At 40.9% G+C, this 26522-nt stretch overlaps 1 long non-coding RNA gene across 1 annotated transcript in view; it reads left to right on the forward strand.

The window, feature by feature from the left end:
* The window catches only part of LOC142829419 (uncharacterized), a 167601-nt gene that overhangs the window by 108480 nt on the left and 32599 nt on the right, over positions 1–26522 (forward strand). Inside the window, exon 5 of the long non-coding RNA XR_012903819.1 lies at positions 3732–3835. This is a non-coding gene — a long non-coding RNA (uncharacterized LOC142829419). The remainder of the gene's footprint in view (positions 1–3731; positions 3836–26522) is intronic.

Consider the following 26522-nt stretch of genomic DNA (forward strand, 5'->3'; position numbering starts at 1 on the left):
TGAGTTTATAACATTCTAAACAAGCCTCTTCCAGTTGTCTGGGCCCAACTAAACTCTTACCTTGCCTTAAGTTAGGAGAAGACGAATCTGCATACCAAATGGATGTGATCCTTGCTCATACCATTTAGGAGGAGTTCCTGAACAAATGGACTCGCAGACAGACGCACAGACGCACTCTCTCTATACATATATTTAGATGGTGGTTTGGCAAGGAGGCTATATGAGGAGGGTGCATTCTCGCTCTGTTCAGTGAGGAAATCCTAATTTGCAAACACATTGGGTAATCCCAACATGCATTTTTTGGCAAATTTACTATTCATTGAAAAAAACTTGCCTAGTCCTACATGCATTATCTAACAATGCAGAATGGTATCAGTTGATCTCTTCCTTTCTGAACTGCATGAAAATCAACCAAAGCTACATAAAAAGTGAAAGCAGAAGGCTAATATCACCAAAGGCATAATTCAATATTTATTGAAGTCAAAGGAAGTCTTTGGATTAGGCTCCTAGTATGCACCACTTAAAAAATGTATAACCACACAATGTTCTTTTAACAAAGAAAGAAAGCAGAAATGGCAATCATTTCACTACAAAGAAACTTTAGCACACTCAAGATTAGATCCTACAGTGTTTAGTCAATGGGAATTTTGACACAGAAATGATTGGCTTGGTGCAACAGTTCTTAGCATGTACCATATTCTTCATGGATTTAGCATTGCATAAAAGTGAGCCATTCAATATGTTCTTTCTGATGCCTGCAGCATAAAATCTGGCACTCCCACACTCTGGAAGTGGTTTTTTTTTGGACTACTGACAATTTACAGTAATTAATATGATAAGGGCAGCATCTGTAGCAATCCCTAATTCTTTAATCTGAGAGCAGAGATAGAAATGGATTAGTTAGAAATGAATATAGCTCATGGCATTTTTCTCACGAGAACAAGCCCTTTAAAATATTGCATTCTTGTTGCAGGACCAGGCAATGCAATGATGAAGGCAATTTTCCTTTGCCTCAGGGAATTATCCAGGCTGGACAAAGAATAGCTGTTGATTTATTTTAAATTAGACAGAAATAAAACTCTGCCTAAAGGCACTGGATAGAGTTCTATGGGTTGTTCCCATAGCACTCTGACCTCTGGAGGGAGGTCTTCATACATTCTAGTGCAGATGAATTTCCTGTATATATCAAATCAGTGATTGGGAATACAGTGTAGAACAGGAACAGAAAATTGGTCCAGATCCAGTTTTACTGACTGGGGATGCTGATTTTTAAGATGAGATGTAAAGCTGCTCCAAGAAGTAAATGGGAAACTTACTAAACACAAGATGAGAAATGTCCTTATTCAAATGAGCTTCTTGGCTGTAAAGATGTGTGGGTTATTTAAATATTTTCAAAGGTTACCAGGAAATTACTTTTCCTTTCAGACAAATGATCTGTTTATAGCTTGAAAATGTTTCTTTGATTATTTTTTTAATGTCAGTGAATCTAAGGTGAGTAAAATCTGCAAGACTGACAGCACAGGAGACTGAAAGTTATTTTTGGAGGGGGAGGGCACGTGTGACAGCATTACTGCAATCATCCCTCTGTTATCATGCCTGTGTGCCTTAAATCTGATCTGAGGAGGCATTAGATTTGGGTGAGAAATCAATTTTTTCCCCCACTAAATTCTTGGCTCTTCCTGAGACTGCTGCTGGGAATGCCAGTTGTGATGGTAGTTTTAACAGAGGTGGACAGTTGTTTCCTAGGAAATGGATTGAGACTGCCATCTCAGCAGCCATTAGATGGTGGTGAATTCTGGTTGCTGAATAGAATATTAAAGAGTGATCTATGAGTGAAAAGTTTAGCAACTTCTCAGTCATTTTCATAAAAACAAAATTGCACTTGTTTTCCTGACATCCCCACTTACTAAAGCGTGGACCAGTGCTTTAAAAGCAATGCTTACAACTTTGTGTGTCCAGGATAGAGAGGGGAGAGAGCCTGGTGTTCATCAGTGATCCTTCAGGCTGGTCAAAGAGCACTGTGAATGGACTGAGGAGAATCATATAATTCCCCTCCTCCCCCAAAGGTGGGTCTTGGATGTGGGTCCTCAAGGGAAGACTGATGTGGACAGAGAATGAAAGTGTTTTGTGAGTTATTGGTTTGAAATAAAGTAGAGTACAGGTTTGAGTGTGACTCATATATTACTACCAGGTTTGACCTCTGTTGTTTGGTTGCACACATGCATGTGTGTGTGTGAGAGAGAGAATGGAAGAGTCTACAAGAACTGTGACACTGAATGACCTATTCCTGCTCATATGATAACCTCAGATTTAAAGATAGTAATTGGAAAGTCCCCTTCATATAATTTGATTTGAGCCCCTCTTACACTTATTCCCAAGATTGATGAACTAGAATTGGCACATTTAAGCTCCTACAGTGTCCTCCTGCCAGCAATAAAAAAGGCCAAGTTCAATTTTCTAAGGGTTTTCTGAAAGACATTACGAACACTGACTCAAGACAAAAAATGGGAAACCATATAGAACACCCTGGATGCCTCAATGGGCTATTCCTCTCCCATCATAAAAACTAAGTCCTGGTGTTACAACCATTTGTAATCTCTGAGAACTGTATTGGGGAGGAATTAAAAGGAAGGCAAGAGAATGGCTATGCTCTATTTTTAGTAAGCTATTAGAGTAGAGCTAGTGCAGACATGTCTCCTTACACTGGAATTTATACTTACAGGTCATAGACAGACCTTGTGTTAGCTGTAAGCAGTGTAGGTTCTATGACAAACTCTTGAAAAGTTTTCATTTTGTTCAGTTAGGATCTGTGTTTTCTGTGCTTTCACCTCTATTCCCATCATTTTACTGTAATTTGTAAATGTGAGATTTGGCTTATTTTGTGAAATTGTGTAAATTGTTGTTTACCATCCTGTAGGTAACTGGATTCGGAAAAAAAATCCATTTCAGTTGTAATTTAACAAAGCAGTTCAGAATGACTGTGCAGAAATGTTGCATTCTTTCCATTAACTCTCCCTTTGTGCAAAAAAATCCAGCTGTTACAAGTTTCATAATGTTGATAGCAAAGGTTTCAGACATGATCTTGCTGTTCTTTCTCTGGGACCAGTTCCTCTGAACAGTATGCAGTATTTTCAGATTTGGGTGGGGGGAGGTGATCTTGTGCATGCTGTGATGGGGGGCAGAAAGAGAGTGAAAGCATGAGGAGGGTGGACTGAAGACAGATGCTTCGGCAGTATTACTGAGCATGCTCAGTACAAGCCAAGCATCAAGGAGACGGGAACCAACTCATTGGCCCTTCCCTCTCTCACACATCATCTCTATCCAGGGGCTACTAGGCACTGGAAAACGCTGTTTTTTTTTTTCTTGGCAGACAACTCATTAGTTAGCTGATAGGAGCACTGTATCTAATTCCTATCTAAACAAAATAAAATGAATATTAGACCCACTCAGCTCTAACACTAGCATATTCTGACATCTTGTGGCAAGTCGCTTAAGAGACACTGGTTAGTCTTAAAGTTTTAATATATAGTCCTACTTTGTTAGTAACTCTGTGGAGAGAGAGAGAGACCCCGTCAGGACTGTTGGGCTCTATTGCAGCTCTGGAAGGGGAATAGGGTCTAGTGGGTTACAGCAAGGGGCCAGATATAGTTCATGTCTATATAAGAACATCAGAATGTCCATATTGTATCAGACCAATGGCCCTTCTAGCCCTGTATCCTGTCTTCCAACAGTGGCCAGTTCCAGGTGCTTCAGAAGGAATGAACAGAAGAGGCAAACATCACGATCCATCCTGTCACCTATTTGTTTGAAATCTGCGGCCTATACATTTAATTGGGTGAGCTTTTGTGTTATGTTATTGAAGGAATTAATAACATTTCCTTATTCTATTTTTCCAGACCATTTATAGTTTTCTAGACTGCTACCGTATCTCCCCTTTAGTCATTATTTTCCAAGCTGAAAAGTCCCAGTTTTGTTAATCTGTCCTCATATGGAAACTGTTCCTTACCCCCTTGCATATATTTTCCAAATCCAATATATCTTTTTTAAGATTGGCTTTACCAGATCTGCATACACTATTCAAGATTGTGGGCATACAGTGACTTTATATAGAGGCAATATTGTATTTTTATCTTATTATTTATTCCTTTCTTAATGAATCCAAATATTCTGCTAGCTTTTTATTTTTTAGACTGCCACTGCACATTGAACAGATGTTTTCAGGGAACTATTCACAAGGTTTCAAAGATCTTTCTTGAGTGGTAATAGCTATTTTGGACCCCATCATTTTTGTATCTATAGTTAAGATTATATTTGCTCATGTGCATTACTTTGGTCTAATCAACACAGAATTCCATCAGCCTGTGTGTTGCCTGACCACCAAGTTTTGTTAAAACCCCTTTGTAACTCTTTGCAGTCAGCTTTCGATTAGTCACCGTTTATCTCTTTTTCAAGAACATTTTATGAGAAGTTTAACAGCAGTGGTCCAAATGCAGATCACTGCAGCACAGCACTCAGTCTTACTCTGCCCCCCATCTTTCAAGTGGAGCACCCAGCAATGTTTTCATGATGATCTAATGATTCTTTAATTACTTGAACGCCCAGCCTTTTGTTAATCCTAATAAACCTACCTCCCTCTTTTTTATAACAAATTCCCTGCCCCAAGCAAGCAGTTCAAACTATTGCATTTAAGAACTGCCTAAGGAGTCAGGGCATGCAGGTTTAAGCAGATTTCAAGTATGAAATCTAGGGGTTCAAACTTGGGAGGGGGGCTACTTCTCCCCTACCTCCTATGTATGGCACCCTTGACAGTATGAAGAAGGGTAACAAATAGGACTGAATCATTGTCCTAGCCATGCTTTATACCATTGTTTTTTCTGGTCTTTCACAGCATCTGCTGTGCTATGACAGAACACAGGAGTGCCTTGATTAGTATGTAGAGTAAAAATGAAAGCACATTCTGTGTGGTGTGCATGTTTAAGGCAGCAGTAAAGGAGTTAATGTAGATGGGAACCATATGGGTAAAATGCAGTACTTAATTTGATAATGTATCCAAGTTATTTATAGGCACAAACTTCTTTTTATTGACATCCCATAGAGCTCCAGCACAATTTGTGAAAACCCTGTGTATACTGCTGATAGAGATACAGTCCCCGGCCTTCCTATCGAAATACCAAACAAAGATGAATAGAAACCAAATGGAATCAGAGTGTGTGTTCGCTGATTGAAAAATGTCTGGCTAGTTGTAAAAATACTGAAAAACTCGGTCCTCTGCTGAGAAGCAAAGATAAGAAATAAACCAGTTACTGGCAGTGTTTCCCAAGGGTCATGCTTCCATGAGACTGAGTCATTCACTAGCTGCTCATGGTGACATATGATGGGTAGATTCCTTTGTGACTATCAGACCAAAATCTCCTCCCACTTTCCATAGGAGAGATGCTTGTGACTTACACTATATACATGAGAGCAGAATCAGGCCTTGTGTTAGCTGATCTTTAGGGGAACCAAGATTTTTTTTTTCCCCCATGAGGTAGGGAAGGATTTGGCATTTTTATGTCCAGCAAATACACAGATAGGTCTCCTCCTAAAGAACAATCACCAGCTTCACTATTTGTTGAGTGTCTGAGAAAAAAGCCACTTTTATTTCATAATTTATAAGGAACAGCAAAGCATAATGATTATGGTGTTCACATGGCAGCCCCCTGTATTCAACAATGCAATGCACTCACATATGGGTGTGTGCGTGTTTGAATGCTAGCTATACAGTGGATCAAATTCTGCCTTTAGTTAAACAACTACTAATGAAAACTCCAAAATGACACTCTGAAGCCTATAATTATAATGGGCTAGAAATTATAGTTCGCTACTATTATGTGGCTTTTAAATTTAGGTAATGCCTTTTGTAATCAAAGTATCCAAAAAGCACATTAGGATAATGAGTTGGATAATAGTAATGCACTGATTGAGTAGGCAAATGGAGCAATCACTGTATACTGAGCAGTAGCTCATATAACTTTGGACACACAACACTGGTTTATATACTATTCTTATTGAAAACTGCAATGGTATCTTTAATTTTCATCTGAACATGCCACCAGAAATGGCTTAATGGACCTCAGTTCAGCATCTCTTGAAGGACAGCACCTCTAATATTAGAGTGAGAACTAAATCTTGCAATGGGACTTGAATCTATCATCTGACTCAGAGGGTACCTGGTAAAGTATTATGATAGTGGATTATAGTTATGCTATGTTAGGTTACCATTTCTGCAACATGGAAACTGTGTTTTAATACCCCACTTATTCTTTGAATTATAGATGTGTGTTGTAGAACCTGATCATTTCGATATTCTTTCTTTACAAATTTCCCCCTCTCCTCTTTATAGTCTCATCACTCCAGAGGAAAAGGGTAGAAGGCGTGTCAAACAGAATAGAGAATATCACAAAGGTGATTGTATTTACACCCATTACCATGGCTCGCCAAACTGTGGCGAGCCCCGCTTGCCAGCCGCGCTGTCCCGTGATCTGCGCATGCACAGATCGCCCAAACCCGGCTCTTCAGGGTTGTAATCTACTTGCCACAGGCCAGTAGATTGCATTATTTGTCAAGCCCTGCCCATTACTACTTAGGCAAGAAATTTTAGGCAAGAAATTGCTGATACTTGTTTCAGTTGCTAAGATTGCATTACTACTAATAGGTATTATACAAAATTGGTCCATTCTTTTAGACATGAACATAATATACTGAAAACCTTAGCTGGTTCTTCTAGCAATGTCAGTATTAAAAGCCTAAGAGAGCTGTGTTAGTCTGTAACTTTAAAACCAAGTAGTCCTTGGTACCTAAGGCTATGTCTACACTGCAATTACGCATCTTTAAATGCACCTATTATTTTAAAATATACTTTGAAATAATGGGAATGCTATTCCGGCATCTCTGTAATCCTTGCAAGGGTTAAGGGATTTGTTGGAATAGCACTTTATTTTGAAATTTGGCACTATGTAGACAGTTGTGTAGATGCACCCTAAGGGTATGTCTACACTACCCCGCTAGTTCGAACTAGCGGGGGTCATGTAGTCATCCGCACTTGCAAATGAAGCCTGGGATTTGAATTTCCCGGGCTTCATTTGCATGAAGCCGGCCGGCGCCATTTTTAAGTGCCGGCTAGTTCGAACCCCGAGGTGTACAGCTAGTTCGGATTAGGAAGCCTAATCCGAACTAGCTACTCCGTGCCGCGTGTAGCCGTGTGGCACGGGGTCCAAACTAGCCGGCATTTAAAAATGGCGCCGGCCGGCTTCATGCAAATGAAGCCCGAGAAATTCAAATCCCGGGTTTCATTTGCAAGTGCGGATGACTACATTACCTCCCGCTAGTTCGAACTAGCAGGGTAGTGTAGACATACCCTAAGAGACTAACAAAATATAAATATATATGGTATCGTGAGCTTTTGTGAGCAAAACCCACTTCTTCAGATGAGCTTGAATGGCGAAAAAGGGGGGACTCAGAATCATAACAGAAAAATATGGGACAAGAAAGGAAAAAAAATGTACCTGTAGTGCAAGTGCTAATGAGGCTAATTGAGCGAGTGGGCTGGAAGTGTCTTAGCTTTTGATGTCAATGATGTGTTAAATGTAAGAAAGACTGGTGTTATTATGGGCTATCCAGTTAGTGTCTTTGTTAAGCCAGAAGGAAACCGTGTCAAATTTGCACGTGAAGGTCAATTCCACACTCACTTTGTAGTTGGCTTATGAAATTCCTTTGTAGAAGTACGGCTACTTTTCAATCCATTAATGAGTGCCCTGGCAGGTTAAAATGTTCCCTTACAGGTTTGTGTGTTACCATTCCTGGTACCTGACTTCTGTCCATTTATACTTGTCATAGACACTGTCCAGTTTGCCCAGTATACATGGCAGAGGGGCTGGCACTTGATAGTATATATCACATTAGAGGCTGTGCAGTTGTATGAGCTTCTGATGTTATGGCTTTTGTGGTTAGATTCTGTGATGTTATCACATGTATTGATGTGTGGACAGAGTTGGCACTGGGCCTGTAATATGTTAATTGTATTTTGAGGAGGATGAATAAATGAGGTTCTACTGACTGAAAATGTGTGTATGTGGGAGGATTTAAGATTGGGAAGAGGAGAAAAAAATGGGATATGAAGTATCAGCACAAGAATCAGTAAAAAAAAATGAAGAAAACATTTGGAACGAAGGAAAAAAACACCAAAATGAATGTAGCTATAAAAGGCATGACACTGGTCCACTGTTTATAAATTAGTTGGAGCGATGTCTTTTTCAGGGAATATACCTTTTTGTTTTAGTATCTTAGATGAAGAAATAGATCAAATGTGGGGGAAGCTATTTTGAGTCTGTATTTTTCACTCTCAGAATGAAAAATTATACAGATGGAACTGTTAAGTGCCATACAGGGTTATGTGATGTTACCTAGTAATAAATGGGAAGAATATAAATATGTGAGTACAAATTCTCTTGAAAAGTCAAGCACACATATACCCATATCTCGCATTAAATTGAGATCACTTCTTAATCCTCCCTGTAAATAGAAGCTAAGATGTATGCTCTCTTGCTCTTATTCAGGATGCAGGCCGTGTCCAGTTTTTATAGGGAGCTCTAACAACCAACATAGCCTTTATATAAACCTCCATATGGCATGCCAGTGAAGTACCTAGACATGTACTTTTGTCTTTGGTCATTTCATACTTAAAATACAATTAGATTTGGCTGTCAAACAGATGAAATCTGTCATACTGTTCCTACAGCACCTGAACTAGGTCCAGATCAATAAGTAAAAAAACACGCGCCCATAAAATTGCCTGTAATTTCAATACATGTGGGCTAGGATTCTGAGGAATCTGGCATCCTCTGTTTTCTGGCTGAACAGTCTGTTTCTGTGATTACTAGGATTTCATTGCTTTACCACAAAATAAGACTGAAAACAGTTGCAATACAGCAGCAAATGGCTTTGCCACACCTTTCTTAAAAGGGCAATTTCCATAGAAAAAGGAGCTTCTGTTGCTTTCTGTAGAAGACAGCTTTAAATTGGGATAAGTTCAAATTATTTCCCAAGTATAATACCACAATTTTTCCCCCTCTTTCCTTCCTGAATTTGTATACTTTATTTGGAACATGCTTTGTCTGGACAAGATGTTTCACAGGCGGGGAAAAGATTTATACATAGGCATGGCCAAGCATTTGATACTGAAACAAATTATTCTTTAAATTCAGGCAATTTTTCTGTTCTTTAATTATCCAAAAACAGTTCATGATTTTAACAGATTTGATCACTCTCTTTTTGGAATTATTCAAGCCTTCTGCTTGACTATCTTTTACTGGTGGACTGTTATCCTCAAATGAACAGTCATAGTGAATTAGATACTTGGAATGTACTCTGAGCTGTGTGGCTCACCCAAGTCATGGACAGGTGTGCCTGCTCCCTGATTGGATAGCCACTGGATTTTTGTTTCAGTGTGGTGGGAGAAAGCTTGACAGGGAACAGGGATTATTAAAGATAATAATCACCATCTATTTAGCAAAGAGAACATCCAATTTTCTCTCTCATGGTCATAAAAACAAGTTAGTTAATATGAACATATGGTTTTATTTACAAGGGGTGCAGTCATGGGCTATTATTTCTATTGTTGAATGAATTACCTCTGTGTCCAAGATCCAGCCAAGGTGGTTTGGGGAACTGTTATGTATTCCTCATCTCAAATACAAAACTATATTTCATAGAGTAAATTGAAAGTGCATGGACTGAATTAATTGTTCTTTGTTCTGTATCATAACCCCAGTTAGTACATGTGCACTATTTGTGAAGGGTGCTATCACTTTTCTCATTTTGGGTCTGGCAATGTGTCATTAAATGTCCTTTATCCCATTTTACTGTAAACTAGAGCTGAGCTGAGCTAATAACTGACTTTTTTTACAGGTTCAGTTGCACAAAAAAGTACATTTTTACCAGATCCTGATTCCCCTCCCCCCCCAGTTTTTCTTGCACTGCAAAATTGTGTTTTGTGTGAAGCTGTTTCAAATGTCATTTAAAAAACATGTTCAGAATGAGATGGGTCAATTCAAAAGTGATATCTCAAAATGAACCGCTACAATTTTTTTGAGATTTTTATTCAGCTTGAAAGCAATCACCAAACTGGATTCCAATTGGCAAAGAATCTGTCAGCCTGAAACTGCATTTTTAGAGGTGACTTTTACTATTTGATTGAAAAGTTTTGCCCAATATCAGTATGCTTAACACCTCTCAGGACCTGAATTTAGTAATTTCTGTTTTTCACTTCCTTCCCTAACAATTATTCTGCTATAGAAACTATTTCATAATCATATGTCCTGGATGGTTGCTGCAGTTGCATATTTTTGTGTTATTTGATTAATTACATCAATGTGCTGCCTCTAGCCAGAGGAATAGGAAATACATTAAGTCTCCAGTTTGGCATATGGAAGTTCTTGATATATATCGAGTGCATTTTTTAGAATGTACTGTTCTTCGCCTTGTGTTATGTCTGTCACAATCCACCAGTTACTGGTAAGAAACAATTTAATCGCATGTGTGTGCGCGTGCATGTGCTTACTTGGTCAGAGCTGTGAAAGCTTTTGCGTTGACACCTGGGGAAAAAGTCCATTTCCTTGCTGTTTAATTGTATGTATCTGATTTTTTGCACGTGCATATAAGATCTTTCATATATAAATTGGTTCTCACAATGTATCTGAGAGGAGTTGCAACATCTTTTTTGGGGTACCCTTTTAATAGGAATTTTGTCTGGGGGCTTGTCCATAGAGAGACTTAGTTGTGCTGCAAGCCAGGATGTGAATGTTCCTTTCTCTAGCTTGCCATGAGCTAACTGGCTTTGTGTGGACTGTGATACTGCAAACTACAAGTTACAACATTATGTCAAAGCTGTGTAACTTGCAGAGCACAGAAGCAGGCTCCATTCAGGCTAGAGTGCTGTACCCCCATCTTGGCTTACTTTGCACCAACTGACAGTGTAGACTATTGTTGGCATGTTTTTTGTCAGTCTTTCCAGAGAGGCCAAGGACTGATTAGGCATGGAAAGGCAGTACTCCTTCATCTCTAGATGTGATTCATATGCATTTGGAGCTGAAGCATTTTGGAAGCACAATCTAGAGAAGACTGTACTATATATACGGTATAGCTTTCTGTGCTATATTATCTGTTCTGCAGACTAAGAGCTTTAATCTCAGGGCTGCTATTCCCGCACTTTTCACGAAAACAGAATTCCTTAACAAAATCAGAGAAGAAAAAACCCCTTGCGATAGCATCAGAAAAATACAGAGCATTACTTCTTTGTCTGGTGTCTTATCACTTGGCTATGTCTACATTATGAGCTAGGGACGTGACTCCTGCTTGTGTGCATATTCTTGTACTAGCTCTCATCGAGTATAAAGGTCAAATAGCTGTAGTGGCAGAGGTGGCCTGGCTGAGTTACCCACCAATTTCAGGTCATTTTACTCAGCACAGGTGTGTGTCTGCTACCATTATCCATGCTACCACTGGCATTTTCACTCACGCTACTTTGAGAACTAATCTGAGCATATGTACACAAGCAGGAGAATCATAAGGTAGCTGTACCCAAGTGATAAGAACATGACACCTGACAAAACACATTGGATTTCTCACATTCATGTTGGTGACCTAATTAGTTAATTAGTGAACCTGTTCTCTGTGTTCATATTTCTCATTCAGACATGAGGCATGTAATTTAATCTATAAGAAAGGAATTACTTTCAGACCTTTAATGGTTCATCAAGGAAAATGGGATCCAAGAAATAACTCACATCTAGGATGTATGCCTGGAATGTTGTCATGGTTAAAAGCAGGGAACAGTGGGATGTTGTAAGCTAATCATGCTTACAGTTATAGCTAATTCACAGTCTAGTACTCCCTCTGTTTTATAACATAGTATCACAAAACTGAAGGGCAGCATCCAGCCATCATCAGAAAATGTTGCAACAAAATTGAAGGGCTGGGAAAGAATTGAGTCCAGTGATAAGCTGTGAAGACAGTATAGCAAACAAAACCAAATGTGCCTAGCTGGCTTTCTCTGATGAGGGAATTTTGCTTTTGCACTCTAATTATTAAAGCGGTAACGTGTGTCTTCCAAGTTCAGTGGTATCAAATTAAAGGCTTCTTGCTGATAAAGGGAATAGAGCAAATAGTTACCGTCTTGTGTTTTTTTTCCCGATGCTTGAAATCTTTTTAAAGATTACTAGTCTAAGATGCTATTTCAAGATTCAGACATTCATTCCACGCACCATTACCCATGGAAGAAGGGGGAAAAAATAGAAAGACTATCATAGCAGTAACTGCAACTCTCTGTAAGCTAATGGACAGTATAAGAAATTGTGTCCTGCATACCCATACTATTCATACAGAGGAGAAGATGCTCATCTCTGTCAGGCCTTACTCTAATAGAAAGGCAGTTAAGAGTTTATAATACTCTCCCATAGGAGATGAGACATGATTGCCACCCACATACTTTTATGTGGGAAGATCAGATTGAATTGGGTTCGTGTGTACATGTCAGAAAGAAAAACCTATAGGCTTCACTTAGGAGACGTTTTGACACACAAGGGTTACCAGAAGCATCATCTGCATTTTACAGCTGACCAATTAAGAGAGAAAGTGTGTGAATAAAATGAAATGTCCTTGCAAGGAAACCACTCCTGTGTGGTAGCCTTAAGTAGCTAAAAGTGTCTAGATTCTTGTGATCTTCCTGCCAGTCATTTCTCTTGTTTAACTTGCTGGCTTTTAGGGTGGTAGTGAATATGAAATATATACAAAAACTTTGTAGAGGCTTATGCTCCCTTAAGATTTGGCTTGCTTAAAATGGAAAAAAAAAAAAAAAAAAAAAAGACCTGATTGAACAAAGAACCATATTTGGCCATGTTCCTAGCACAGTTGTGTGAGATTTGCTTTTGTATGTGTAGCCTTTCTTCCTATGGCTTCCCTTCATTGTACCTTTCCTTAATTCAAAATAAAGTTGTCCATACCCAGTCCTTTTGTATATTTTTCAGTTGTAAAGATTTAGACGATGCATTTTTTTAAAAATACCCTTTTTCTTCAGCATGGAATAAAATCCAGTTCTTCTTAGCTGTGCTTGGAATGGGCTGCCTTTAGCTAATGCTGTATGTGCTGGGGCAGTAAAATCTAACAGCTTATAAGTTTAAAAGTCTCAGGGTTGGTGGCCGTGTTCTCAGTAAAGAGTCCTTGACTGGGATATTTATTTTCCTCATTGTTCTGCAAGAGTCAGCCTGACAACTATAGTTGGATGCAAATCCCATGTCCTCTTTCAGGAGATAGATTTTAATTAGATCTGATACAAATTCTATATGTCATATTGACTTGGAATAAGCATGTAATGGATATAAGTCACCAGTCTGATATTCATTTCAAATCCAAATCTAAGCAGGACCCAATCAGATATTCTTCTTCAATGGGAGTTGTGGATGATCAGGAGTCTTCAGGATCAGGCCCAAAGGATCTGAATAAAAGTTTGCTCACTTCAGAGGCAGGACATGAGGCAAAGTAACTACATAGGTTTACACTTCTTGACAGAGGAAGGCAAGGTGGATTTTTCACCAGAAACCCTCTTTACTTGTACAGCCCTTTCCAGTGGTGATGTCTTGACTCTGGATACTACAGATGTCAAATTGCATTCACTTGGTTTTCAAAGGATTAACTCCTGGTGACCCTAGTAATCGTAAGCAAACTTAAAGTCATTGGGGATTAGGATCACTTAGGCACCTTAAAGTAAAAAATGCCTATGGAAGCATGCATCTCTAGCATAGAATCACAGAAGAATCATAGAAGAGTTGGGTTAGAAGAGACCCCAGAAGATCATCTAGTCAAATCCTCTACTCAAAGCAGTCTAAGTAGATAGACTGGTGCAAGGGTAGCTCAAGCTTGTTGTCCTGAAAATTAGGCATATGGATATTGAAACTCGAAAGCTTACCTGATCCCTGGCTCTGAGCTTGGGTGCCTAGCCCAAATTTTCCCAAGTGCTGCAATGACCAAACTGTTATTTTGAGTATGATAGCTTGAGCGGAGCTAGCTCATCTGTCTGCCAGACTGGGAGGCAAGCTCCCAGATCCAGCGTAGACCTACCCTAAGTGGCTTAGGTTCCTAAGTCCCATTTTCAAATGTCAGTTCAGAAAATTGTACCTTAGGTGAATAGAGGGGTCGTTTAAAATTTCTCTTTCTTTTACCGTCTTTTCCTCTCCATATCTTTGTTTTCTTTTCCATGCTCCTAGTGGCTGGATATTTCTTGCTCACATGCTCAGTGTCTATCTGGTTGCCATATATGAGTCAAGGAAATTTTTTTCCCTGAGATCTAATGGAACCTTGGGGGTCCTCTGCAGCATGTGGGTGCAGCTCACTTGCCAGGGTATATCTCATTTAATCATTTCTCTGCGGTGGTAAGTATCTTGGGCACCAATGCCTATGGCGCATAATAGTGTAGACTTCTGTGGGTCCCATTTTCATTGTTGGGTTTAAGGGGTAGGTGCTTAGTGGTGGTGCTGGCCAACATTCCCTCTAAGCTGCGTGACAGCATGGCCACACAGCTGCTTAGTGAGCCCTGCTTAGAGGCTCAGGGCTGCTGCATAGGGAGCTGCCTGGCTGGGGCAGGGGTACTTCTCCCTCAGCTACCACAGCAGCTCCCTGCTGAGGATAGAAAAGTGGGTCTCTCCCATCTAGTGTTTAGATGACAGTTTCCCATTAATAGCGCACAAACTCCACCAAAAAGAAGGAGCTACAAAGTAACACCCAGGTCTTTCCAAAAAGCTAACTGCAGTAAATTTGCAGTTAGCTCTGTGCATGGAGCTCTGGGCCCCTGCCTGAGCAGGGCTCATTATGCATAGGGTTGCCAGGTGACCGGTTTTCTGCTGGATAGTCCGGTATTTGTGCCCTCTGTCCGGTATTACAATTCAGAAAATACCGGACATGTGCAATATCTGGTATTTTCTGAATTTCCGTCTGGGCACCGGACGGAAACTTGGTGGAGGTGGGTGCGGGGGAGCGAGTGGGCCGCAGGCCGCGATTGGCTCTGGGAGCCCTGTGGCCGCATGCAAAAGCCGGGCAGGGTGGGGACAGTAGCTGGGACTCCCAGCCACTCCCCCCGCTGGGCTTCTGCACACAACCAGAGGCTCCCAGCGCCAATCGCGGCCCTGCCTCCCTGCTGGGAGCCTCTGGTTGTGTGCAGAAGCCGGGTGGGGGAGAGTGGCTCCCAGCCACTCCCTCTGCTCCCGCCCAACTTGTACTAGCAACTAGAGGGAGTGCCTGCCGGGGCGTGGCCTGTTGGACTCTGGCTGAGGCCAGTGGCTGCACCCCTCCACATCAGCTCTGCTTCCCACCCCCTTCCTCCGTCTCCCCCTCCTCCCATTCAGCCCCCTGGAGCCCCCAATTTCCCCCTAGCTCTGCTTCCCCTCCCTTTCTCCTGGCCAGCCCTGCCTGCCACCACCCTTCCTCACGGCCAGCCCCACGGCCCCTGACCCCATGCTTCCCACCCCCCTTCTCCCGGCCAGCCCCACGGCCCCTGACTGCCCTCCGCCACCAGCCCCACCTCCCTTCCTCCTGACCAGCCCAGCCCCCCTCCTGGCCAGTCCCTCCCAACGCCCACGATCAAGTGTGTCCAGTATTTTGGGGGAGTCTACCTGGTAACCCTATTAAGCAGCTATGGAGCCATGCTACCATGCAGCTTTGAAGTAACCTTGGTGATATATGGGAATCACACTAGAAAATCTAGTGGTACCTTATGGCTTTAAACTCTATGATTCTACAATCAGACCCTACCCTTTTCTTCAGATTGTCCATGTTTTATCATAGGTTCACCCTCTTGTTTTATCTTTCTGCCCCGCTAGAGGTTCCTTAGTCTCCAATTTCATTTGCTCATCACTCAATAGGACTTTCAAGTTCTCCTGCTCTGTCCCTTGGCAAAACAACCCCCTAGCTCCCAACCACATTTCTGACAGGTATTCTTTTGCATCTGGGACTGCGAGATGTCTCATCAAGTCTCTCACTTTCTCTACAGGGCTTTGCCTGACTATTTAAAAATTTAGTGTAAGTTCTTGTCCATTCCTAGGTCAAAAGGCTCAGATTAATTGTTTTCTTAATTCTAGGCGCAATCTAGAACACGTACAATATGAAGAGAGCTTTTGATTCAGTTTAGATTGCCAAATCTTGCTGAGACTTCAAGAGTTTTCTTCCAACACGAGCTGGAGGCAGGAACACTGATGAGCTTCAGCCTGCCTGAATCCCTGTATTATACTAATTGCATTGTGTATGAATTATTTTCTCTTTTTAGACTTGTTATCTACATTGTCTTTAAAATTATATAGCTGTACAAGAAAACTATATTCAGAGTTGGATATTCCAAAGTGCTCGGTGTTGGGTTAACTTTCCACTGAAACTTATGTAGGATCAGAGCTTGGCCATCATTGGGTACTTTTTGAAAATCCAATCATTTGTATCAGTGTGCTGGTGCTGGGAAAAATAATCTAGAAATGCAGGCGTTAATACTGAGGCTGCTTCATTTGCTTATGTAGCTGGGCCTTTCTTTTAGGACAGTGGAAAGTTAAATACAGGCCCATATGATGTTGGCTACCCTAAAGGTACAGAGAGACAAATAATATGTGGGCAGGATTCTATAATTTAAATTAAATGTAGGCAAGACAAGACTGTAGTAAAGCAGGTGCTAGGTGGGCTTTCATTTCTTGAAATCTCACTGCAGGTTTTGGTTGGCAACACCACCCTGCCTTTTCCTCTGAGTGCAGCCTTCCCCAGTCCTCTCTGGTCAACGCCAGCCCCACTGTTGCTGCCAAATCAGAGCCCTGCAGCCAGCGGCACAGAGAGACTGGCATTGACTTCCCCTGGTCTGGCAAAGTCCATGGTTAATGAGGCTGCTGGACCTGGGAAATACAACCTGTAGTATGCTGAATGATATCTGTTCAGAGGCATCTCTTGCTCTATTTTGTACCTTTAACTGTTCCTGCTGTGAGCACCAGAGGGCTTTGCACTTCAGGAAGACACAGTCAATCCCAGAGCTCCAAGGGGCAGGGCCAAACTGCACCTGTTTCAGGGAATACAGGATACTTTTCTCTGCATAGTTGGCACTGTTAACCGTTGCTGGTTGCAGGGGTTTGAAAGCAGCCACATGAACACGAAGAGAGATCAGTTGATGTGTCTGAAATACATTGCCTGCAATTATACTTGGCTGCTGCATGGGGATTAAAAGGTGATGGAGGAAGATATAGTCTAACTTTATGAATTTTTCCATATCATGTAGCTAGGTGTGAACCTGAACAAAAGCAGTTGGGGTGGTGATTTTATTACAACTTTAAAAAATCAATATTTCAAAGTAACAACTAAAAGATCAGGAAAACAAAGCAACTCTATTTTCTTTAAATGTGCACTTTTTTTTTTAAAAAAAGCACCATTAAAGGTCAATTGCATTTATTTTCTGTAAGATCAATCTGTCACCAGCTACTTATAACACACTGTGGCATAGTTCTGTTTACAAATCCATAAATATTGCAGAGTTGTGGCATGCAATATCATTCTACTTTCTCAGTCCCTGGCATGCTGCATTTTTTTAAAGCAATGTACTTAATTTACACAAGCAATTGCCAGTGCAAGTTAGAACTCAAATTGCTAAGCAATGAAACATCAAGAGAGCGGGAGAGATCATTTCAATGAGAGAAATAAAAGAATGAGTACTATTTGAATTCAGTTGAGAAATACAGCTACAAAATGCAGTTTGGTTCAATTCCCTTGGATTGATATAAATACAGCCCACCCTAAACCTTTAACAGATCTGTAGCCATGACATTTAATTGCCAGCCGCCTTTAAACCTTGAGCAGGTCAGCAGAGACACAGTGCTATCAGGGATAATTTGTCATTTATGGATTTCTATGCTGTGATATATAATGCCCTGCTGAGAAGGGTCCTTGTGGGTGTCAAATTCTGTTGCTGCCTGTAATGGAAATAAAGGAAAAAATAAAAGGCTGGCAAATAGATGTTTCTGTAAATGTAACTTTTAGTTTGCAAGTAACCTTGAGGCTAAGAGATAATTCCACCTCTGCTGGGGGGCAGTAATGAGGTTGCAGGTGAACAATTCAACCTCTGTGTTATTTATTGATTGAAAACATCTATTGGCATGTGTGCTTCTTCAGAAATCTATTGAAGCCCATTTCACATACTCAGTCATCTACATAGGCTTTTTCACGTCTTCCCTTTCCTCGTGTCAATTTAAGTTTGTCCCAGAGACTTATTTAGGACCAGCCATCATGACTGGAGGGTGGACTACAGTTAGGGCCTCAGTCAATGCCTACTGAATTTATTTGTTGTCTTTCAGTTGACTTCAATTGGCTTTAAGTGAAACCCTTAACAAACACAACTGTGTGTAAGTTTCCTGAAAAAAATGCTACCAAGTTCCCAGTATCAGTATGGGTAGGATGGAGGGCATAAAGTGGTGCAGATGGCCTGGTAAGCGATCATAGTAACTCTCTCTACACACAATCACATTTGATTTAGGCCTGGTCTATATGCAATTTTTTATATAAGTATAGCTCTTCTGGCTCGGGATGTGATTATTTCTTTAAACCCAAAATATTCCATGCAGGAATGAGCTATACCTATATAAACATGTCTATATTAGTATAACTGCATCCATACTTGGGGTACGGTGGGGAGGGGGCATTGTACTGGTATAGTTAAAATGAAACAACTTTTGTGTGCATACAAACTCTTAGGGAGTGTTTTGATGCACATGCATGTTATTTACCATATTTTTACTGTTGTCTAACTGATTCTGGCGATGCTGCCAGCTGCCACAAACTCTGTGCTAAGATAATGGAAATTTTTCACATCTAAGCCAGATATATTGGTCATAGGCAATTTGCTTTTCAAGAGTCACAAAGGAGAGTGTGTTTGCAGAATTTAGGTAAATAATTGCCTCTTTCTTATATGGAGCATCTGCGCTTACTGACACTATACATGCTGGTTGAAGCTCACATTGCAAATTTTTATGGATTTGTCTGGACCATAGGGTGCTGTGTATACTCTGCACTTTTTATATTGTCTTCTAGTCTCTAATATTTGTTGGGGGGTGGAAAGGAGAGAAGGAATTTTTAAAAAAGATGGGACCATTTTCTATCCTAGAGAAGGGAAAGAGTATAACTTCAATTTAAAACCTCTGCCTTTTCACTGGATTTTATTTTGCTTATGTTTTTTCTGAAGGCTCCTCAGGCATCCCTCCAGTACCACCTTTTAGTTTTCAAGTTTCCATCTCCACAGCTGGGCATGATGTCATGGCAACACTAGTTTCAGCTAAGAAGGGCTGTATGCAGCTCCTGCTGGAACAAAAATGATTAAGGAGCTGCAGGGACTGATTTACAATGAGAGCCAAATTTCAGCTCAAGCGCTCAGTTAAAGGAAGGGTCTGTGAGGTAACTGGCTACAAATTCAGGAAGGGGTAAACACCAGAGAAAATGGTGTTCAGGCTGGGAGTTATGGGTTTGAAATTAAGAAAAGGATGAATATTAGGAATCTCACTGATAGCTAGATGGAAGCATCCGATGCTATATTGCACAAGATATTTAAAACTAAACTGCAGAAGGGGGAAGGGTGGACCGAGGGGGCTAGACTAGAGGACCTAATGCAGGAGGGATTTTCTATCTAAACATTGGTTTATCAGCAAGTGCCTTTTGCAGCATGGAGTTTGTGTATTGTTCCTCTCCCCCCAGGGAGAACATACATTGTTTATCCCAACAGTGAGCAATCTGGCCAGGCCAGGAGTCTGGTGACCATTTTTGGATCCCTAGTATGGCACTGATGCTACTCCTAGATTGTTGGGGCAGCTGCAGATTATTAATGAGCAAGAATCCTCAGCACAAGATGTACTGATCTCTTCTGTGAAGATCATGAATATTTCAGTGACTAATTTTTATATTTTGTTGTTTTAAAAAACCCTTATTTCTATGAATATTGGCAACACACTAGCGATGACGATAAGTAATTTCTTTCTCTTAATCCCTAATGGGATTGATACGACATCATCTATTTATCATTCCAATAGTTTCAAGAAATTGATCTTTTCCTGCATCTCAGTGACAGAGAGGATGTGCTGTACTGATTCTGTACTTGGCAGGTTGTACAGGACAGAAGGCTTTTGCATTGCCTTATTGCTGCTGGCAAAGCTGAGCCAAAAAGATGGATGATTTGTTTGTATGATTGCCTTCCCTTCATTTCTCTTCAGACCCCCCCCCCCCATCTTCTTCCCTGTTCTCGCCCTCACAGCTATACTTGAACTTAAATTGCTTTCCGGGTAAAGAAATTTAAAATACTGTAAACAAACATTTCCTCCAGCATTTTTAAGGGGATTTTAAAACAGGGTGAAGTGGCTCTTGAAAAGTTTTCTGGTGGTTTTTTCCCTGAGTATAATGGTATGTGTTTTGCATATTAGTAGGGCAGGTATTGTATCAGTTAAAATGAAGAGACCTTTTTTAATATGATTTCTTCCTCACAGGGGGTGGATGGATGAGGATTTACCTCTCAAGCATACTCAATTACAAGCTATGTTGCTTCTCTTATGTCCACGTTTACTTCCATCCCTCACCAGCCTGCTGTTTTCTGACTGTGCATTACTCTAATTTATGGACACTAGAAGTGCTGAATCTTGAAACGATGGCAATATAAAGCTTTACACTTTATTAATATATATTAATCCCACATCATTTCAAGCTGTCTCCTCTGCTCTTCTGTGTTGTTTTTCTCCTTTTGTGCTTGTCACGCATTACAAAAGCACAATGTCACCCATGTGAGTCTTTGTAGGTTTAGAAGTACTATATGAATGAAGGAGAAATTTGCTAATGGTTAACTCCACTTCATTACCTCCTGCAGCATTCATCACTTTTAATCACTGGGAAGGAGTCTAATTGCCCTTGTGTTGTGCTATTTTAGTCCGCTATAACTTTTCTCCTACTGTGGTGGTCATTTAGGTGCAGCTATTGAAGTATCTCTAGAGAGACCAGTTATCTGCAAATCCTATTTACAGGCAACAATAGATGGAAAAAAAATCCTGTTTGATGAATGGACCATGTGGATACAAAATTGTCATTAAAGTCTCTCTTGCTTCCGTCTTCATGCAATTAATTTTTCAGTTTTGTAGTCTATATTTACTATATGATTTGAGATGACTTGTGGCCCCAATCCTGCTTCTAGTCACATCAGTAGGAGTTTTACTTCTTGGCTCCATTGAATTCTGAGAGATTGTTATTGTGTCCTATGCTGCTGAGGTGCCATCACAAGGAATAAAAGTAGTGACCATGGTACATTGCACCAGTTGGTTAGGAAGCTTGTTACATGTGAGCATTTTTTTCATTTCTCTTAATCATTTTACTATGTACAATATTTTCTTTCAATTCCAGATAGCCTATTCTGTTCTGAGCATCAAAGGGGTTGATTTCTCTGTCCTGTCCTGCAGTCTTGTTCATGGCAATCTGTGTACCTGAGTGTTTCACTAGCACAGCTGTATTAAAACTGGAAATGCTAACATCTAGCTTCTGCAAGGCAACAGCTGTGTGACTTTTTTGCCTTATGCTAAAGTGATGGTTTTGTGACTGCCTCACTATCCCCACTTAAGCAGTCCCCTGTCTTATTTTCATGGAATCATACAATACTAGAACTGGAAGGTACCTCGAGAAATTATCAAGTCCGCCCCCCCTGCCCTCACAGCAGGACTAAGCACCATCCCTGATAGATGTCTGCTCAACCTGCTATTAAATATCTCCAGTGATGGAGATTCCACAACGTCCCTAGGCAACTTATTCCAGTGTTAAGCCCCCCTCACAATTAGGAAGTTTGTCCTAATGTCCAACCTAAACTTCCTTTGCTGTAATTTAAGCTCATTGTTTCTTGTCCTATCATCTAAGGCCAAGGAGAATAATTTTTCTCCCTCCTCCTTGTAACACCTTTTTAGATACTTGAAAACTGCTATCATGTCCCCTCAGACTTCTTTTTTAAGAACTAACCAAGCCCAGTTCTTTCACTCTTCTCTCATAGGTCATGTTTTCTAGACCTTTTATTTAGGATGCAATTGTGTAGTCAATTAACCCATAAGCCAAAGCTTATAGCTTAATGCTATAGGCTACACACATTTCCTACCCTGTCCCAACCTTCTAGTAAATTTTTTAGTAGGCTGGCCAGCAGCCCATCTCAGTCCTGGCTTGCTCTGGGTCTGGGACCTATCCTTGCTGCGGCTCTGCATTAGAAGTGTATTAGGAGCCAGGCGGGCAAGCAACCCGATTCATTTCCAGCTCGTTCCAGGTCCAGGAGTTCAACCCCTCTCCTGGACAGGGACTGCTGCCACCCTGTGCTGTTGCCTGGGGCGACAGGCAGCCGGTCTGCAAAGTCTCCCCTTGCAGACCAGCTCCCACCTAGCCACTTTGACCCCTAGCTCCCTTTCTGCAGTATTCTTACTAGACTGTCATATCCCATTCTGTATGTGGGAAACTGTTTCTTCCTAAGCAGAGTACTTTTGCATTTGTCCTTACTAAACTTCATCCTATTTACCTCAGACCATTTCTTCAGTTCTTTTCTTCAACCTTGGTAATACTCTCTTTTATCTGTATCATTTCCTTCTCAGTCACATGGTACATTCCTGTGTTCTCAAGCACAACTCAGAATACTTTGGTCCAACAGCTTTTCAATGGTAGTATTAGCCACAAATAATTCTAGAGACTTAAAGGTATTGCCATGTGACTGAACCTCCCTTTGGGAGTAGGGCTAAGGCAACATAAACTCCGTAGCTGGTAAAAGTATCTAATAATTGACCTATTGAAGAATTACCATAGCAATCTCAATATTATCTCCTTAGTTATAATTCCCTATGTAGCTACTTGCTTTGCCTTTGTCCAAATTCTTTTGAACCCCAAAGAATCAGTGGAAGCCTCAGATGCAAAATGGAATGTTAGCGCCTAAGAAAAACTCATTGCAAAGGAGAGTTAGTGTCCAAGACACAAGATATTGCTCTGGTGAAGAACTATTATTAGAAAATTTGTAGTTAGCTTTTTGGAAAGACTTGGTTGTTACTTGATAGCTCTCTTTTTGTGTGTGCTACTAATGGGGAAAATGTCATCTAAACATTTTGAATCATTGTAGTAGGTGTTAGTGGAATGAACTCTTTATTTTGCTGGTTTGAAGTGGTAGAAAAAAATAAAGGCTTGTGTAGGTAGAGGGAACGGGGGATGAATGGGGATTTGCGATTCAGTTCTACAAGCTGCTCTGCTGAGGTTGTCTGACATGGAACAGGTTACTGCATTGAGCCTTACTTCTTTAGCATAATAACTTAAATAAACAAGAATTTCTGTTCACTGGATCTTTCTCATCAGATGCCATGTGGCATTTTGCAAATACCAGAGTTTTGTGAAGAAAACTACTGCAATATCCTCTAGTGAAGGGAATAGATAATTTGGCTATAACATTCCATCATCGGGAGACCATCTGGAAAATTGGTCTTTAAAAAATAATAATAATTAAATAAATCGTATCCTTTATTTTTCAACTCCAACAGTTGTTCTCAATGGAGCCCTGTCTGAAGTATGGCAAAGATTTGAATAGAATGCTAGTCCTTAGAAGCTCAGCATGATATACTTATTTTTTGCATGTGAGTCGTAATATTGCTAATTTAACTACAGTATTTCTATGAAAGGTCATATATCTCATAAAATTTTATAAGGGGAGGGAGAGATTTAAGTCTTGTAAAAATTGTACTACCCAAGCAAAAATTTAAATTAAATAAAAAGAACAAAAAGCTGAGCTAGGAATGACTATTACTGATCACACTTTAGTATCACAATTATAAAAAGGCTTCAGTCCATAGTGCTATGAGATCGATATTTATCTCATTGCCAGTGCTGTACAGGTAATAGGTATATAAACATATGTTTAATATATATCGAACTCAATGTTTTTTAAAAACACAAGTTTTGGATCAATTATAGCTGCTGAAAAGTAGTAAAATGAAATTTTTGGCCTATAATGTTCAGGACTAAATGTACAGATGACTCCAACCAGAATTTCCATTTCCTTGTTTGCTCGTGCCAAATGGCTGCTCTTGTACCTGGAAAGTTAGATTCCATTTTTCACCAATACTCTGCCTAGGGTCCAGCTCCTGGATGAAGTACGGCTGCCTCAAACTGAGCCTGTGCAAGAGTGAAGAGAGGCTAATCAGAAGATGGAAATGCCTCAAAGAAATAGAACAGTGTCCACCCTTTATCTCATAGACACACACCCTGGCTTTCCAAAATGGTGTGAAGCCCAGTGGTCCCTTTTAAATAATTACTAGTTTTGAATACATCATTAACCCTGGTGGTAAAAAATTACTTTCTTCTCCCTTCAGCTTCACATTTTCCACCAGACAAAGATCTAATCAAACCAACTTGTGTTCACCACCTCCTGAATAAGAGCCACAAGGAGTCCGGTGGTACCTTAAACACTAACAATTTTATTATGGCATAAGCTTTCATGAGTTGCAACTCACTTCATCAGATACATGAAGGGAAAGAAAAAAAAGAATAGTAGGGGTACAGAGATGGGACTGTACATCAGAGCTCATTCAATCAGGGTGAATGCAGTTAAGAAAGTGAGATTACCTAAAGGGGAAAATTACTTACAGTAATGAGCAAATCATTCCCTATCTCTATTCAGACCCATTCTGATGGTGTCAGATTTGCATATGAATTCCAGCTCAGCAGTTTCACGTTGCAATTGTCCAATCTGTAACTGCGTGTCCAAGGAGGTTAAAAAGTTCTCCCACTGGTTTTTGTGTATTACAGTTCTTGGTGTGTGAGTAGTGTGCATTTATTCTGTGTCCATTAATTTTGTTGCGTAGAGACAGCCTGGCTTGTGCATTGTACATGGCAGAGGAACATTTCTGCCACATGATGGCATATATCATATTAGTAGATGTGGTAGTGAATGAGCCTTTGATGGAATGACTAATGTGAGTAGCTTCCTTAATTTACAGGCTGTGGAAGCTCAAGCTCATACATCACAGAGCTTCTGAAGACACTAACCCTCCCAGTTCTCTTCTGCTTTCTGTCTGAGGCATTGATTCTGACCTTTGGAGCCTTCAGTAGGTCTGGTCTGGCCTACTTCAGGGTCGACATTTCCATCAGTGACCTGCAAAAAGCGATTCACTTCTTTAGGACACAAAGTTCAGGACAAAGAATATGAGATTCTGTGAGATGCACTCACTTGAAAGGGCTTGACTGTGAAAGAGACTCCTTTATGTAATGAGGTTAATTTGGCCTTTTACTTTTAGGGCATGCTACAAAACTCTTCTCACACACCATATGGAACACAAAACAACTCTTTCCAAACTACCAATTCCAAGCACAGCCTCCTATAATCAGGGAAGAGAGAGTAAGACTTCATGCATTCCACTGAGTTACCTTATTTGTGGATCATGTTTACTGACCAGTTGCTTAGACCCAGTTTTTTATAGCAATTTAGGCATTGCTACACTTAACATTGCATTGCCTAACAGATTTATTTATGTTTCATTTCAAAAGGAATTTAGGCATTTAGGAGCTAAAATTACAATGACTATTGATGGCATCACCTAAATACCTTTAAAAATCTGGGCGTTAGATACTATTGTAAAGGATACTATAGAAATCCCATAGTTAGAAAGGCCCAATCAAAGCATAGTAAATTAATGCAAAATAAACAAATCTGGGTTGAGACTGGCCCAGAACTTAAAACTTTCAACAGATACATTTATGGAATAATCAGTTATTTGGGGGGAGTGGATTATTTGAAAGCAATTCCTGTCCTCACGAGTTTCTTACTACTCTTGCTCAGGGCTGGCCTGAGCCATATTGGCGCCCTGGGCCCGGGAGTGTGGCGCCACCCCTGGGCGCACAGCGCATGTGTGGGCCTGCCCCTGGGGCACAGGCCTGCCCCGCTAGAGAGCCCGCCCCTGGGGCTCATGGTGCATGCGCTGCCCAGCCTGGGCCAGCCACCGCTGCTGGCACACAGCCTGGGGGCGGGCCATGCCTGGCTGTGCAGGGTCCCGTGGCCGCGGGGGGAAGGGCGATGCTGTCCAGCACCATGGAGACGGGGGGGGGGGGGCGGCACTGTGGGAGCCGTGCACCCCTTACAGCTGCCATCAGGCGCCCCCCATCAGTTGGTGCCCCGGGCAGCTGCCTGGCCTGCCCACCCCTTAGTCCGGCCCTGCTCTTGCTACCACACTTCTATCTGGCAGTTTTCATGCAGAAATCTCAAAGTGCTTTCACATTTTTGAAGATGAAAAAACAGATCCACCGAGAGGTGCAGTGACTTGGTCAAGGTCACATAACAGGACAAGGGCAAAGACCGAAATAGACGCTGGGTCTGCTGGCCCTTTCCTTTCCTTTCCTTTCCTTTCCTTTCCTTTCCTTTCCTTTCCTTTCCTTTCCTTTCCTTTCCTTTCCTG

The sequence above is a fragment of the Pelodiscus sinensis genome, chromosome 5, assembly GCF_049634645.1.
Source record: "Pelodiscus sinensis isolate JC-2024 chromosome 5, ASM4963464v1, whole genome shotgun sequence".
NCBI lineage: Eukaryota > Metazoa > Chordata > Testudines > Trionychidae > Pelodiscus > Pelodiscus sinensis.